The sequence below is a fragment of the Myotis davidii genome, unplaced genomic scaffold (assembly GCF_000327345.1).
Source record: "Myotis davidii unplaced genomic scaffold, ASM32734v1 scaffold217, whole genome shotgun sequence".
NCBI classification, from domain to species: domain Eukaryota; kingdom Metazoa; phylum Chordata; class Mammalia; order Chiroptera; family Vespertilionidae; genus Myotis; species Myotis davidii.
In genome coordinates, this window is record NW_006290034.1 from 11,024,383 (window position 1) to 11,040,077 (window position 15,695).

Below are 15,695 nucleotides of genomic sequence, written 5' to 3' on the forward strand. Positions count from 1 at the left end.
TATAAAACTAAGGTATTTACCACCAATTAGTTAATACTGCCCTGCCTGTCCCTCTGTCCCATTTCACTTTGTATGGATTGATTTTGGAGTTGAAGATACATTTAGCTTGAGTGGAATGGAATATATTATGTGGTTCATATCACTTCTGTGTATGGTTGATTGCTAGCCACCTGGTTGTGGAAACCAATTCTAGAAACACTCCTATCACTGTCATTGCTTCTTCATCCAGGGAGCTGGGAGACCAAGGTATGTCATGGTGGGATGTGAATGTGTCCTACAATGCCCAACCCTGAAATCAGGAGGATAGTGTAAGAGAAACAGGATTGGAAAAGTACAGAATCAGAAGCTAGTCCATGGAAGACTTATCTAAATCTTACCACTCTTTCATTAAAACCGTGATAGAGCCCGGCCGGAGTGGCTCAGTGGTTGAGTATCGACCTATGAATCAGGAGGTCACAGTTCGATTCGTGGGGGTGCAGGCTTGATCCCCAATATGGGGCATGCAGGAGGCAATCGATGAATGATTCTCTCTCATCATTGATGTTTCTATCTCTCTTTCCATCTCCCTTCTCACAGCTTGTATATTTAAGAAGCATCTCTGAAAACAGTAACACACACACACACACACACACACACACACACACTCACACTTATATTTATATATACAAACAAATAAACAAAAAAACCTTGGTAGAAGTTTTTCCAAATTTAACAATTATGAAATTTTGCATGTGTTACAGAGAACAAGTTGTGGTGCTGAAAAAAATTTCCCAAACTATCAATAATAAAAAATAAAGTTTGATGAATCATACTGGAGGAAAGTTGAAATATGTTTTTGTTCTCTTCATACATATTTACAAGATATAACTTTTTTTCATGTGAAGAAGCCATCAAAATATGTAGCATATGTATATCTGTATATGTGTATTTATAAACATACTTGTATATACACACACACACACATAACATAGAGGTATTTCAGGTAGTTAATAAATTAAAACTTCATGTTGTTTTATTGGAATTTGTTATATTTGTTTGTTGGGCACCTTTTTAGTAATCTGTTGTGATATCTTTTCTCATTCTAAGTAAATGCTAACTAATTTTATAAACAAACTGTGTATTCTTTTTTTTAAAGGTCTCTAATAATGTATAAGCCTAAGACCCAATATAACCCAAATTTGCCTCTGGTGTAAGCAAATTTCATTTTATTTTACTTCACTCACCAACTTATTAGGTTGGTCTTATTCAAACCATTTTCCCCCTTGAAAACCTTTTTATTTTTTAATCATTTTTTATTTTTCAATTACAGATGACATACAATATTAGATTAGTTTCAGGTGTACACACCTGACATTACATAACTTACTAAATAATCATCCCATTAAATCTCATACTCCTCTGACACCATTCATAGTTATTAGAATATTGTTGACTATGTTCCCTATGTGTACTTTACATCCCCATGACTATTTTGTAACAACCAATTTGTACTTCTTAATCCCTTCACCTTTTTCACCATCCCACCACCCTCCTCCCATTTGGCAACAGTCAAAATGTCCTCTGTATCTATGAATCTGTTTCTGCTCTGCTTCTTTGTTTTGTTTTTTAGATTTAATTGTTGGTAGATCATACCATTTTTAAAAAGAGGCACCTGAGACTTTAATCACATAACTTCTAAGTGGATTTGAATACAAGGTCTGTCTTATTCCAAAGGAAGTCAATTAGTCCTGGCCCTCCCTGTATTTCCCAGCCCCACCAGAGGGCATGCTGATCCTCCTCTGCTTTATCTAGTTTGGTTTAATGGCTTCCACTGACACCCTTCCCCCTGCCACTCGAACCCATCTGCCCTTTGAACTACCTCATTGTTAAGAGATCTGAAAGATCTCACTGTCAGAAAACTTCTTCATTTCCTCCCCATTACTCTGAAATGTGCCCTTGTGGACCCCTCAGTCAATTCCTTCTTCTTGTGATACCTGACAATTTTCTTTGTGTGGTATTTACACTGCATAGAAACAGGAAAGACATTTCAAAGCATCTGGGCTGAAGAACACACCATCTTTGAAATAGTTTTTTTTAATTGAAATTCAAAGCACACCCTCTCCAGGAAGCCCACCAGATTAATTCCAGGCAGCAAAATCCCCATGCCATCCCCTTAAAAGTCCCTTTATAACTTGCTATTGGCTATTCACAACCACATTGGATGTGTTTGCTTATATTCTCTTAGAAAGATCGAGATTAGCAATGCCTAACAATCTTTACTACTTAAACCTAATTGCATATTTGGATTCCAAAATTTTTGTGGGAACTCAGTACAATTTTCAGACGATATAAGTAAGTGAAGTCTGTTGTATTTTTTCCTTCACTACACCTCAGCATCAATCATGTTGCTTTTAAAGTGAAAAATATGCAAGTCCATTTTGTGTAAAAAACAAAAAAACCTCACTTCTGTGGTAGAACAAAAGCTCATCAAACTCCTGGCCTGGGTCTCCCAAGCTCTAATGTATGGCTTTAGCTCTTTCAGTGTGTAATAGCGGTAGACAAACATGCTTCAGTTTCTCTATCTGTAAAATAAGAATCGAGTTGTTTCTTTCCCATTCACTTCACAGAAGTCTCCCGGGGAACAAGAGTTAAATGATTAATGACTGCAAGTCCCTGGATAAACACGAAATGCTTAATAAAAATAATCCCTTCTGACCACAGTGATAGGCACCAATGACCTGATGCTAAACCTTGACTGCAATTCAGATAAACTGTGGGCCCTGTCCATGGATGCAGGCTTCTTTTCCCCTGGCGAGGACATTCTGGACTCCTGTTCCATGACTCCATCCACTGACAAGCCCCTGTTCACAACCCTCCCGCCCCCAGTGGCTCATACCCAGCCCCCAAGTAATATGAAAAGCGGTTTCCTGGTTGTGGAGGAGCAACATGTGGGAAAGTGAAATGCCCCATTGTGAGGTCACTATAACTTTATCCTCCGTTTTCCAGGGAACATGCTTGCTCAGCCCATACCACAACATTATTATAAAAGTATATGAGCCTGGCCGGCATGGCTCAGTGGTTGAGTGTCGGCCTATGAACCAGGAGGTCATGGGTTTGATTCCTGGTCAGGGCACATGCCCAGGTTGCTCCATCCCCAACAGGGAGCGTGCAGGAGGCAGCCGATCAATGATTCTCTGTCATCATTGATGTTTCTATTTCTCTCTTCCTCCCCTGTCCTCTCTGAAATCAATAAAAAAAATATTTTTAAAAAAAGGGCCAAGGAAGAAAACTATATGAGATCAAAACTCAGTTTTTCATCTAGTTTAGGTCCTTCCTAAGAGAAGTTCTTGCACAGCTCAGGAAAGGGACTCCAGGTGAAATACACTTCTTGTCGAGACTTAAAAAAACCCAGGTGTGCTTAAAAAGTATATACCTGTTTCTTGGTACAAACTGCCAAGATTATTTTAAAAGGAAACAGGGGATTCTGGCATATTTTCAGTTTACTGTGTTTATGGGCATAATGTATTCCTGGTGTTCAGGTATAAGACAGCCTCGTGAAATCACCCTGAACACAATCTGTGTGTAAATTCAGAAAACTCAAGATGCGTACTTACTTGACCTACTCTGCTGCATGTTAAACTGTCTTGTCCTAATTTACTTTCTTTTTATTCTCTTCTTTAAGGGAATGAAAGAAAAATAAGGGAGTTCCTGTTAGAGAAAAGGACCACCACGCTCCGTTATGGTTCATGAAGCAGCGGACAAAGCAACATGAGGAGCTGGGCTTTGGAATCAGACAGACCTGGGTTTGGAATCTTAATAATACCAGTTACTAGCCCTGGGGTCTTGAGCAAGTTATTTGACTTCCCTGAATCCATTTCCCTGTCTATAAAGATGGATTAAAAAAAAAGTATATATATATATATATCCTAATGAAGAGTGAATTCGATATTGTATCAAGTGCCTGGCAGAGTGCCTAACTTACAATAGACAACCAATACATAATAGCTAGTAATAATCATTATAATGAAAATAACAATATATTTCTGAATTGTCAATAAATCTATTATAGAAAATCAGCAAAAGTTTTGGAGAAACTATGGGAACTACAGGAAAGGAAAATACAATGACTTCTACAAAATAAAAATGGCCCTAGAAGATCAGACCATATAGTTTCATTTTTGAAAATGTTCGTAAAAATATCTCTTTATGCAGTCTTTGCTTTTGCTTAAAGTATATGCCAACCATAGCATAGGTTCTTAAGTTGGACAGGTTATAACGCTATACCACAATACACTCATTCCTCAGAAACACTGCATACCATAAAAATTGCATGTTAAAATAAGAGGGAAAAGGAGAAATATATTCATCTTTGTAACCAGAGCACTAACAAAAACAGTAATTATTGCGTGGGACATAACTTGAACGCCTGGGAAGGCAGATCAGCTAGAGGTTGCCTCAGGGGTAATTTTAGAATGAATAAAAGCAATAGTGTGGGACTTCTGCTTCTGACCAACATGGAGTATAAAGAATTATATTTACCCAGTTGTGTAAAATAACTTAAAAAAGAAAGAAAGAAAAGTAACTGGACAAATATATGAAAAAATAGCTCTCAAGATATTGGAAATAAGCAGCGACGGTCATTGATTTCTGAGTGATGAAAAGCAAATGAGGTGACCCCCAGGATTGCCTAGCTTCTTGAAGAGTTTCCAGGTCATCACATAGAGAGAACTTGGGTAGAGCCCAGTGATCTCCTTGAGTTGAGGAGATGGGACTGGAAGTACAGGTATGCCAATGTGGCGAGAGTTCTCAGAGCAGAGAACTACAGAGGAGACAATTGCACAGAGAACTGAGATGTTTAAAGGGTTCCCTTCAAGGTTTTGGTTGGTAACTGATCAAGAATGTGACTGAGGAAACTATCTGAGACTAAGGGATGAACTTACAGGATAGGAGCAAAAAACTAGAAGAAAGATAGAACATATTAATTAAAGTCATGAAAGATATTTTTAATTGACCTTTTACAGATAAAAACTAAAATATCTGAAATGAAAAAAATACACTGAATGGGACTGACAGCAGATTAGACATCATAGAAAGAAAGTTAAGTGAACTTGGAGATATAGCAATAGAAAATATCCAAAATTAAGCATAGAGATTTTAAAAAGAACAAGAAAAAACAACAACAAATAAAGCATCATTGAACCATGGGACAACTTCAAGCAGTCTAATATGTGTGAAATTGGAGTCACTAAGGAAAAAAAAGGCAAGGGGAGGCATACAAAATATTTGAAAACTAATGTCCACAGTATTTTCAAATTTGATGAAAACTATAAACTCATAGACCCAAGAAACTGAATGGACTTTAAGCACAAGAAACATGTAGAAAATTACACAAAGGCACATCATAATCCATTTGCTTAAAACTAGTGATAAAGAAAAAAATCTTAAAAGAAGCCTAAGAAAAATGACACTCTACATACAGAGAAACAGCAGTAAAGATGACAGATTTCTTGTCAGACACTTCTCTTGCAAGAGAGAAGATAGTGTAGAACATCTTTGAAGTACTCAAAGAAAAAATACTACTCAACTAGAATTCTGTAGTCCACAAAAATACCTTTCAAAATTAAAATGAAATATTTTTTCAGACATATTAAGAACAAAAAAGAAAAACTAAAAGGTAATCTATCTATGATCATCTCAATAGATAGAGAAAAAAAGCATTCGGCAAAATCCAGTATCTATTGGTGATTTTAAAAACGTTTCTACAAACTAAGAAAAGAAAAAAAATTTTCAACTTAAATACAATCTAAAGAAAAACCCCTACAGCTAATAATCATACTTACTTGTGAAAGACTAAATGCTTTCCGTCTAACATCAGGAATAAGTAAAAGATGCCTGCCCCATTACTTCTATTCAATATTATAATGGAAGTTCTAGCCAAATAAATAAATGGTATCCAGTTGGGAAGAAGGAAGTAAAACTGCTGTCCACCACAGGTGACATGATAACCTATGCAGAAAATCCTGGGGAAGCAACAAAAAAGCTATCAGAACTAATTAGTGAGTTCAGTAAAGTTGCAGGATACAAGATCAATATACAATAACCAATTGTATTTCTATACGCTAGCAACAATGAGAAATTTAGAAATATCATTTACAATACAACATAAAAATATAAAGTAGTTAGGGATAGACCTGATAAAAGATGTTTAATATCTGTATTCTGCAAACTACAAAATATTGCTAAGGGAAATTTTGAAAGACCTAAAATATAGAGTGATACATTGCATTTATGGATCAGAAGGTTCAATATTGTCAAGATGTCAGTTCTTTCCAAGTTGACCGGTAAATTCAATGCTTTCCCAATCAAACAAAATACCCACAGGCATTTTTCTGTAGAATTTGACAATCTGATTTGAAAAGTTATATGAAAATGACAAAGCCTTAGAATACTTAACACACTTTGAAAAGGCAGAACAAAGTTAGAGAACTTATACTCTTTAACTTCAAGACATATGATAAGACTATTGTAATCAAGACAATATGTATTGGTGTCAAAGAAGATAAATAGACCTATGAAACAGAGCAGAGGCTGATCAACTGATTCTTAACAAAGGTACAAAGGCAATTAAGAAGAGCAAAGATTCTTTTAATAAATGGTGCTGACACAATTTTATATTCATATGCAACAAGGGGAACTTCAATCTATAATTCACACCATATAACAAAAATTAACTCAATATGGATTATACATCTATATGTATAATTATAAAATTATAAAACTTCGGTTGCTTATTTGATTAATCATTTGATGTAAGTTACAGGTACCATAATATTTCAAAGTTGAAATATTGAAAAAATTGCATTTGAAAAAATTGATTGTTCTGTTTCCATGTTGCTGGTATCACACCAATAAAGTTAACACTGATACAATAATATTTCCTGATATGCAGCCTATATTCAAATCTCCTTGATTGACTCAATACTGTCCTATTCTTGCTATTTTTCAATCCAGGATCAAATCAAGTGTTATGCATTGCATTTAGTTTTCAAGTCTCTTTATCTCTATAATCTAAAATAGTCCTCCCCCTAGTCTTTAAGCATTTTTAAGACATTGATGTCTTTTAAAGGCCTATGACAGTAGTCTTGAAAGATGTCCAACAATCTGGATTTGTCTGGTTGGTGCCTCAAGTTTGGGTACAGGTTAAATACTTTGGGCACATATACTACATGGGTGATGCACACTTCCCATTGCATCACAGCAGATACACCTAGTGGCATTTGTCCCTTTGGTGATGCTAAGTAACCACTTGAGTAAGTGGCATCTGTGGAATGTCTCCACGGTAAAGATGTCTTTCATTTGTAACTAATAAGCATCTGTGGTATAATATTTTGAGATGTATGAATATTATGCATTCCATTTATAGCTCAACATTGATTTTTTTAGTCTTCATTTTTTATTGAGATATAATTGACATAACATATGCATTTCAGATGTACAATGTAATGATTTAATATATGTACATATTGTGAAATGATCCTCACAGTAACTCGTTAACAGTTAACATCCACCACTGATGATCTTTATTTGACTCCATCATTGCATGGGTGGCTGAAAAATGGTAAATTTATAATTTTATCATTCCTTCTACATAAATGAGTTGACATTCTTCTGTACAAAAGAGCTTTCCTCCCTAACCCTACCTTGCTTTCCTGCCTCTAACTGCTCTCTCCTGGTCTTCTTTTGATGAACGGTCTCTACTTTCCAAGTAAAATTGCATTCCCAAAACAGTTACAAACAAATGTTCCCTATTTCTTTAAAAAAAAAAAATTATTGATCTGAGAGAGGAAGGGTGAGAGAGAGAGAAACATCAATGATGAGAATCACAGTTCAGCTGCCTCCCACATATCCCAGGCATGTGTCCTGACTGGGAATCAAACAGCGACCTCCTGGTTCATAGGTTGACACTCAACTACTGAGGCACGCAGGCTGGGCCAAACAAGAGTTCCATATTTCTTTAATCTTTGTTAATTACAAAAGAAAACTCTGCCACTGTATCAAGTGTACATAGTACAGATGTCTATAAAAGCAAAACATTTTTCCTTGAAACTCAGAGGGAACTTATGACAGTGTTTATACAATTATTTATAAGAACAAATTCCCAGTGATGGGTGCTAATGGAAAACACTCCTGTGCACTATTGTTGGGTGTATACATTTGTTAACGTTTTTGGTGATAGATTATGAGGTAATTATCAAGATGAAAATATATATAATCTCAAAATTAGTCATTCCACTTAAATAAATTTCCCCTGCAGATATTAAGATTTATTTTCTTATATGTACAAATATGTATTCACAAAGATGTTCATGGAAGCTTTGTTTGCAACAGTCATGATTTAAAAATAATCCAAATGTTGACAGAAAAGCGATTGTATAAACAGATTCTATTCTCACTCAACAGCATACTATGAAGCTTATAAATTTCTTTTAAATTGAGATATTGATGTTTACTGATATGTACAGATGCTTAATGCATTAAGAGAAAAAATGAAGTTGTAGAGGTTGTAGGAAAAGAAAGCAAGTGGGTATTTGTGGCATCTTTGTAGTATGCACAGGATGCTTCTGGAAGGATGAGCGGCGGCTAACAGTGATTCTGTGGCACTGGGATTCCGGAGTTGGGGTAGGATATTGGAGATCAGAACTCTGACCCTTTGATTTGTACTTTTCTTTACAATTTGATTTTTTTTTTACCCTGTACATGTATTCTTTTTAAAATAGAAAACAAAAGGTATTTTAAATAATCAATTCCCATGTCCTTGGGCATGGCTTCTATTTCCAGTTCCCTGTTAAGCAGATCATGTCTTCATTTCCCACTTGTCCCAAGAGCTTTCTTTTTTCTACATCTTTCCTTTTCAGCAGCCATTACACACAACAGAGGAAACACGGGTGAGTTTTGTCTAAGTTATAGCAGGCCCGGAGGGGACACGGTGAGCAAGCTGGGCTTTGTCTTACATAATTCTTTGTTGTGCTACCATAACACATTTAAACTCCAGGCAACACACCAAGATATGCTTAAGCAGAAAGGACGAGATCAGGAGGTTTGAAGTGGATTGCCTGGGGTGGAGACGTGCCCAACATCTGCCTCCCTGACCATGATCCGACCATTACTAATTGTTTGTTCTGTTTGTTTACTTTTTCAGCCCTGGAGACCAGAAAATAGTTTTCTCATACCAAAATTACAGTTGTGAGATATGCACGCTTATTTACTTTCTTATCAGGACATATTTGACCAGTCTTTACTAGAGAAAGATTAAGAATTACTAGAATTTGTAATGTACAGCATAAGGAATATAGTCAATAATATCGTGATAACTATATGTATGGTGCCTGGTGGGTACTGGAAATATCAGGGAAACATTTTGTGTTTTGCTTTTAATTTCAGAGAGGAAAGGAGAGGTAGAAAGAGACAGAAACATCAATGATGAGAGAGAATCATTGATAGGCTGCCTCCTGCACACCCCCAACTGGGGATTGAGCCTGAAACCTGGGCATGTACCCTGACTGGGAATCGAACCGTGATCTCCTGGTTCATAGGTCAATGCTCAACCGCTGAACCACACTGGCTGGGCTCAGGGGAACACTGTGTAAAATACAGCCACTATGCTGTACACCTGAAACTAATACAAAATTATATTGAAGCAAAATGGGGACCCTATGAAATATGGGAGCGTGGGGTGCTTCACTGTAATTGAAAAATAAAAATTACAAATACTAAAAATAAAAATAAATAAAACAACAAAAAAGAATTTACTAGATCTTACAAAACTAAGGCTTTATGAAATAATATCTGACCACCTTGAACCTATACAATATTTACAGCCACACAGAAAGGCAAGTACCGGCTAACCCTCAGAACTGGCCAAGGTGAAAATCAAGCAGCACTGGACTGCAGGACCATCAGCATCGTCTTCTGAGGAGTCCCAGCTGCACCTCAGAGTTGCAGCAGAGGATGGCTGGCCATGCCATTCCACAGCACTAACATCGGCTACAAGCACTGGATGGCATATTTAAATGAAAATAAAATGAGTATTTAATTCCATGTTTAGAAGTATTTTGTAACCCCCCCTGGAAAAGTTCGGGCTCCTTGGACCATTGCAAAGCCAGGGCCAGCAGTCCCTGCCAGAGAAGAAACTAGCGTCAACTGCTTCTGAGAAGTCAGGAATGGTATGAAATGGCACCAGGGTGTGTTGCTGTCACTTTTGTGATTTGACTTTTAGAAATTAATCAAGAGTTGACCTCCTTAACTAGGTCCTGAACAGTGTTATAGTTCTAAGATTTCTTGAAATCCTGCCCTGCTGATTAAGTGAAGGCAAAGCCTAAGTACTTCCTCCGTCATCTCTGACCCACTCCAGCGACGGAACGCCATCTGCCTGAGCCCAGAACAAGTCACTGCTCTGTGCAGCGAACAGCCACTCCTCCCACCATTCCTGCCTTCCATCCAAACACTGGTGTCCGCCTCAGTCTGCAAGCGACTGAGGGAATGGGCAGTTTCTGTTGCAGCTGTGGGAAACCCTAAACATCTGCAACCCACTTTAGAGTTTCAAAGCATTTTCCTTCATATATTGTGCTCCTTCTCATACACAACCACAAGTTAGAGGGCGATTAAATGTAGTGTGTGTTTTTATGTATTCAATCTGTACCACCACCCCTCAGCCTGTTAAATAAAGCTGAAATGTCATTGGTGAATGTTTATTGGAGAATTGTGGGAACATTTTTATGTTTTCTTAGAAACAATCAATTCAAATTAAAAACCATTTCCAGCCTTCTAAGATGAGAGTTTGACTTCAGATGTTTCAAAATTTGCCCAAACCAGTACCTACATTGTTTTGTACTATTCAATCCAATGAAACAGTGATTTATTGAGCACTTCTTGGCTGTTCTAGGAGGATCTTATGGGGGTCTGTGGAGAACAAAGACAGTCAGGAGACGGGATAGGGGGTGAGGGACCCTATGATATATGGGAGCGTGGGGTGCCGATGGAGCACCGGGAGGGGTGCTAACCCCATCTGGGAGAAGAAAGTGTCTCCTTTGGCTTCACAATCAATAGCCATCACATCTTCACAGTATGTTAAGGGAAACATGCTGTTTGGATTATGGAAAGTGGTGTGAAAGCATACTGTTCGAGGAAAGCAAATGAAAACATGCATATTTCCCTCTTGGCTTTGCCCTTGCTCATCATATTTTCTTCCAAGTCCCTCCCTTATCTCCTCATGGGCTCTGACTCCTCATGAGCTGCACAGGATGCTGGCTCTAAATAGATGGCTGGGAAAGGGCCTGAAAATGCCTGTGTCATGCCAGGTCGTGGGAGGCAGTGGTGAAGGAAACGGCACCCATAAAACAGCCAAGGCCAAGGATAAGCAAGCCCAAAGGGCCCAAACCTTGATATTGATCAGATCACTCAGCTGAGATGTTGCTTTTGGGATCCTCTACTTGCCGCCTCTCCACCCCAAGGCGAAAGTGACGCTTGTGTTCGATGATAATTTCTGTTCAGTTGTCACCTCTATTAAACTGCATGTGTAGTTCAAGAATTTTCTTTATCTCCAGTGTCTGCCATCATGCTCGGCTCAGAGTATCACTCAAAAAACCTTTGTTTCTATTTTTTAAATTGAAAAAATGCTGGAAATTCTCAAATTAAAGTAAAGGATACTGTTAATCCCACTGCTTTTTAAAAATATTATATAGACATGTAAAAGTTCCCCTTTCATATCCTTCCTTTTTCTTTTGCTAAAACACATAGATCAATACATATAGTAAATGCTGGTTGAATGAATTAATAAATGAGTGAATCAATAAATCTAAAGAGTTGAAGAGACTGAGAGAAAAAAATGCCAGAAGTTAAGCCAACAATCAAAAGAATCATCCCCATCTCAAGATGCTTACTTCATCACACCTGCAAAGTCCCTTTGCCATGTTTCTGGGCATTAGGAGGTAGACTTCTCTGGAGCCCATTATTCTGTCTGCCACAGAGCCAGGGGGGCAGAGAGACAGAAGATCTAAGTGCTTAATGGTCCAGACTGTTCTTTTAAAGAGCACCTTGACCTCATACACTTTCCTTCTCTGGATCTTAGTTTTTTCATTGGTAAACTGGGGAAATTCATTCAACAAGTGTATTATTAGCCACACACATGCTAAACTTAAGGATTCGTATCTAATAAAAAGGTAATATGCCAATTAACTGTCACTCCATCACAAAAGATGGCAGCGCCCATAGCCACAAGATGGAGGTGCCCAGTCCTCTCAGCCCTGCCAGAGTCCCCCAGTCCCAGAGGGGCAGCCACTGAGAGTGGGCAGTGTGAGCGACCTGGAGGAATGCTTGCTTTGTTGCTGCAGGTACAAGGCAAGCATTCCACCCCGGATGCGGAGGGCCTCTGTGCAGCGGGCACGGAACGGTTTGGGGAGGGGGAGGTACCTTTCCACGGCCGGGCATGGAATGCTTGCATTGCGGAGACTCTTACAGCAGGGAAGAGGAAGTCCCACCCCCACAGAATCAGCCGTTGGTCAGACAGCTCTCAGTGGCCTGACAGCCAGGACTCTTATTCACCTGCATCTCTGACTGTGACAGCAGGGAGGTGGGACTATGTCTAAAGAGCAACCGAAAGAAGCCAGTGTTATTGACAGAAAATGTCTGAAGACCAATGTGAGTCTGATCTTTCAAGATCAGGCAGGCAGGCAGAGGCAGTTAGGGGTGATCTGACAGGCAGGCAGAGAGGTTAGGGGCAATCAGGCAGGCAGGCAGGGGGATTAGGGGCAATTAGGCAGACAGGCAGGTGAATGGTTAGGAGCCAGCGGTCCCAGATTGTGAGAGGGGTGTTCGACCGGGGATATAAGTAATATAAGTAAAATATATTAGATGGTGCTAAATGTTGAGTCGTGTGTGAGGAGACCAATGTGTCCTGAGCAGAGCAATGCTGGGGGAAGAGAGGCTGGGATGAAGAATGCAGATCATTTGGGTCCTATAGGTTTGGGGAAGGACTTGTTTTTTCTCCCAGTGACATGGAAAGCCAGAGGAATGACTATGATTTGACATGCATTTTAATGAGTTTCTCTGGCTGCTGATTGAGAGAATAGACTGAAAGGGACAAGGATGGAAGCAGGGAGATGTGTTAATACCTTATTCTCTTGACTTCACCTTTTTGTACACCTTGTTCAACTACAAATCCAGGCTTCCTTCATGCAGTTCCCCCTCTTATGAGCATCTTGCTCCTCTTTCCAATTCAAAATTCCAGCTCAGTACTCATCTCAGAGTTGTAAGGGCATCCGAGGAGCTCATTATCCTTTGCCCCCATTTTTGGATGTGGAAACTGGGGCTCAGACCCTGTCCAAAGTCATTCAAATAGTAGGTAGTAGAGCCAGGACTGTCTCTAATGTGTGAATTGAAGGAAATTAAAAGATCTTCTTGATACAAAGATGTTTTCCCTGAAATTCTGTTTGCTAAATGCAGTCTCCCCCATTAAATTGTGATCTCAAAGAGCGTGGAGATCTTATTCAGCTTTGTGTACTTAGCTCTTAGCATGGTGTCCGGCACATGACAGGCACTCAGTATTTGCTAGATGAGTAGATAATAGAAAGGAAAGCCCTGGAGAGTCTGTGTTTATGTGTTGGTAACATCACATCTCCCTACTCCACCCCACCCCACCACTTCATGTCAGACAGTGGAAAGGTCTAAGACTCTATGAGAGCAAATGTCAGACAATGGAAAGGTCTAAGACTCTATGAGAGCAAAATTGAGTGTTCTAGGAAACGATACCTTACTTTTTTGTTGTTGTTAATCCTCACCCGAGGATATTTTCCCATTGATTTTAGGAGATAGTGGGAGGGAGGGGGAGAGACAGAAAGAGAGAAACATGGATGTGAGAGAGACATATCGGATGATTACCTTCTGCACATGCCCCAACCAGGGCCAGGATTGAGCCTGTAACCAAGGTACATGTCCTTGACTGGAATCAAACCCGGTACCCTTCGGTCCATGGGCCGGCACTCTATCTACTGAGCCAAACCTGCTAGGGTGATACCTTATTTTTTAACAACAACAACAACAAAATGTGGCAACAGGACTAGAGTGGGATCTTCCTAACACAGTAGCCATCAGAGCGAGAGAGCCCCTTCTTTTCCTTCCCTCCTTGGTTGCCAAGGGTAACTGAGATAAAATAAGTTCTAAAGAGATGTTATTATTTGAGAAGAAACCCCAGTCCAATTTCCTGTGACCTTCTGTGCCCTAGGCATGTGGGCCTTGTTCTTACTGAGGTGAAACTAGCAGTGACAATATAACTGATAAGTGTAGCCAGGGCTGGTGTGGGAGCTGTTCCTGTGACTGGGAGAGAGGCCCTGCAATGTACATGCTTGTTCTGTCTGTGAACTTGTGGACTCATACTGTTATCTAATTGCCAATATTTTAAAACGTGGGGGTCTTTACAGTACCATGTCTGTTCTCTAGAATGACAGCTACCCTGTTATATTTTAACAACTTTACAAAAAATCTTTCTCACTATACTCAGCTTCTCATGGTGAAATCCATGTCTTTATCCTCTGGATCCTCAGTACCTTAGCTTTCCAGGTTAATAGTAGGTGTGGGAAGGGAGGAAGAAGAATGGTAGTGAGGAAGGAAGGAAGGAAGGGAAGGAGGAGGGAGGGAGGGAGGGAGGGAGAGAGGAAAGGAGGAGGGAGGGAGAGAAGAATGCTGGCTTTCTAATTCCACTTGTCTCTGAGGTTTCAGAGTGGGAACTAGGCAACTAGAGCCAAGAAAAGGTGAGACATATGGTGACATATAAAAAGAAGTATACGTGGTACCTGTGGTGACACAAGATTACCTTCTAGTCTTTAGTTTTATGCAGTAAGCATGCATTAAAAATTTTACATGAGTGAATTGTATGAATGAATAAAAAAGTATTGGCACCTTTGCCTAACAACCTTTACATGGTTCTCCCATCTCCTCCAGTTCTTACTCTGCCTCCAGGCTCTCTCCTCTGGTACTAGCTCCCAAACACCCACTATAAAGCATATGATAATACTAGAAAACTCATTAATCTACCTTTGTCTTATTATCCAATGACTTTCTCACTAACTGCTCTCTTCAAGTCAGTCAGTTCAGGTTCAACTTCTCCAATACTTGGTTAGTGAGACACAGTCTGAGTCTTCCACAGATTGACAGTGTTACAAGTAGAGAATCACTGAGGTCCCAGCAGGACCATCTGTCACAAGGGGAGGATGTTTCACCTGACAGCCTTGTAGGTGTTACGTCCAAAGTACTGGAAGATCCTTGGGTTAAAAATGGGACACCTGCAGGAGCAGACACTTACAGAATTCAGGGCGGGAACCTTGATAATCAGTTGGTCCAACCCCTCCCTTTTTTTTTTTTTTAGATAAAAAGCAGGCTGAGAAGTTAAAAAACTTCCCAGTGTCACCGTGCTAGTTATGGCAGAGTTGGGATTGGGAATTGAGTCGTGTTCTTTTCAGTAACCTGCTCCCTCCTGGAACGCAGTCTCTTCTCCTCTGTCTTGCTTCCCATTGTCTCAACCCTCCTAATGGAAGCTGATCCTCTTAGATGCAAAACTGGTATGGATGTTTTTATTTTTTAATGATTGAATCCTCACGTGAGGATATGTATTTATTGATTTTTGGAGAGTGGAAGAGAGAGAGAGAAAGAGAGAGAGAGAGAGA